The sequence below is a fragment of the Myotis daubentonii genome, chromosome 7, assembly GCF_963259705.1.
Source record: "Myotis daubentonii chromosome 7, mMyoDau2.1, whole genome shotgun sequence".
Taxonomy (NCBI): domain Eukaryota; kingdom Metazoa; phylum Chordata; class Mammalia; order Chiroptera; family Vespertilionidae; genus Myotis; species Myotis daubentonii.
This window is the reverse complement of record NC_081846.1, coordinates 74330313-74333125: the sequence shown is the minus strand read 5'-3', so window position 1 is coordinate 74333125 and position 2813 is coordinate 74330313. Positions and strand designations below refer to the sequence as shown.

Below are 2813 nucleotides of genomic sequence, written 5' to 3'. Positions count from 1 at the left end.
GAAGGCTGAAAGTTCAAGATCAAGGTGTTGGCAGGTTTTGTTTTTTCCCAGGCCTCTCTCCTTGACTTGTAGATAGCCACCTTCTTGCTGTGTCTTCACATGGCCTTTACTTTGTGCATGTTCAGCTCTGGTGTCTCTTCCTCTTCTTATAAGGACACCAGTCAGGTTGGATTAGGGCCCCCACCTTATGACTCCATTAAACTTCAATTGCTTCTTAGAAGCACCTGTCTCCACAGTGCAGCTGCAGCCAGGAGGCACCTGGAGTATGTCGGCTCCATTTGAGGGGCGCAGTGGGGTGGTTCTGTGCAGGACTCTGTGGAGCCAGTGATGCCAGATCTTGGAGGAGGTGTTCATTGAAGTTCAGGTGCTGCCAGGCACTTACACCCACGATATCCGGTGTGACCTGCAGAGCTGGCATGTGGTACTGGCAGTGAATGGCCATGAAATTTTCAAGGGCAAACTCTTTGATTCCACAATAGCTGTTGAGGGAACATGGACTTTGGAGGATAGAACAAATTTCTACAAAGACAAAGAGAGATGCAGCAAATTATTGGACTTCTAGAATCTGAATATGCAGCTGATCCTTGGGTGCAAGACCAAATGCAGAGAAAACTTACATTAGAGAGATTTCAGAAAGAAAATCCTGGTTCTGACTTCAGTGGAGCAGAAATCTCAGGAAACTATACTAATGATGGACCAGATTTCTCAAATCTGGAGAAATGACTGCTATTTTTTTGCTGCATTCTGTGGACCCTGGCAAACATTGCCAACTTGATCAAAGAAACAGATTATGCATGCTAGGTCCTCCCCGAAAGGAGCCAGACCAAGAGATGTTGTGAGAGTTTAAGAAATTCTATTCCATTCTCTCACAGCAGCTGAGACCGGTGTGCTGGTGTCAGCCCCGAAGGCATGGTTAGATTCTCTTATATAAGGTGGAAGTGTGCAATGTAGGGTCAAGGTGTGGGCGGAAGAATTGGTCAAGCAGAGGGGAGGGGGTGAGTGGGTCAAGGAGTCAAGGTAGGAGAGTGTGGAGGTCAGTCAAGCGAAGGGGACTCGTCTTACCTTGCTTCTGCAGGCGCCAGCGCTGCTCCAAACTATGGGAAAGGGCTTAACCAATACCTATTTCAGAAAACATGTCCAAGCAGGAGAGATTAAGGGAAGTTCATTCTAACAATGTGGTGGAAGAAAAACGTGGATGCCTACAGTTAACAAATTGCAAAATATTTAAATATGGTTCTAAAAATTGCATTCAAATATGATTTACATAGAAAACCTCTTAAATACAGTGGGAACTATTCTATTGATACATGGTTACTTTTTTTTGGACTTGGTTTTGCTCAGCATGAAGTTTCATATGGTGCATTTTGTTAATTTCATTTTTAATATAGGGTATGAATTTAAATTTTAATATGGATCATAATGAAATGACAGGATGACTTCAGGGAAAATTTAGTTTTGTCTTTCAATAAACTTTTCTAAGTAGGAGAAAAAAAACAGTACCTGTCTCCAAATACAGTTACATTCTAAGGTATGAGGAATTAGGGTTTCAATATATGAATTTTACCTATAACTCCAGAATTGTTTTTCTTTCTTCCCCAAACTAGCTCCTTTCCTAAGCTTCACTATCTTAATTAACAGATTTTTATCCTTTCACAATTTCCTTGTAATTAATTCAAACTTTAAAAAGTCATGTAAGTTTACAGAATACAGTCACATATTTCTAATATAAAATAGAGGAATCACTTTACCTTATGCTTTACCAGAAAAAGGAACAAACAGCTAGTTTTTATTTGCAGATATCCTTTTTTTAAAAGCTACAAATATAAAAATATCCAAATGAACAAACTGTATAAAAGTTTGAAATAAATTATAATTAATTATAAATGCATTAACTATGAATATACATAATTATTTTTTTGCAAAATTTGATGATATTGAAGGTATTTTTTCTATAATAAACAAGGCAACAACATTTTTTTATTCTTAGAGATTGTATTGCATGTGATATTTTGACTTTTTCAGCTTTTCATCTCTTCCAGTTAATGTTGTATTTAGTGTAGATTCTCAATAAATGTTAGTGTAGTTGAAATTGAGTGACAGAAGAAATGTTTCAAGTCACATATGAAAGAGGTATTTTGGTATTTAAGAAGCAGTTACATTGTACATAGTACTTACAGCGTAGAATTATGGTCTTTGACTTATAAATAAGGAAATAAGCATAATGAGAGATAACAGAAGTCATATAAACCTCCAATGAATCAATAACCATGATAATATCAGTGGAGGGTGGTGTACGTTTTCAGAATATCTAGTAACAAACACCTCCATTTGATCCTATGGGATAATAAACAACCCCATTTTAGAGATCAGGAAAATGAGACACAAGAAAATAATCATCGCCTGTGGACAAACTGATAATTAATAGAATGAGGTGGGGCTGTGTGAGGCAACAACATTGTTCTTCTGATATGAACTTTATCCCTCTTTCCATTGGAACACATTACATCTTTTGACAAACAACATTTCCAAATAGCATTCTTCTCATTATTCCATCCTCTCTTTTACCCTTTCTAGCAATAGTATTCTGCATTCCTGAGGGTATATAAGTTAAGCAAAGGCGATATTGTTATTCTACTTGTATTTTCCTCAAGTTAGGAGTCATTTAAAAGTACATGCCATCTAAGATTTTCAAAAAGGTGCCAAGACCATTCATTGAGAAAAGGAGAGTCTTTCCAATAATTGGTACTAGGAAAACTGATAATTATATGCAAAAGAATTAAATTGGACTAAAAACAAACAATATGTGAGTGTTA

At 36.9% G+C, this 2813-nt stretch overlaps 1 pseudogene; it reads left to right on the top strand.

The window, feature by feature from the left end:
* Positions 1-265: 265 nt before the first annotated feature.
* LOC132237998 (nudC domain-containing protein 2-like) lies at positions 266-723 on the top strand (annotated as a pseudogene).
* The last annotated feature ends 2090 nt before the right edge of the window (positions 724-2813 follow it).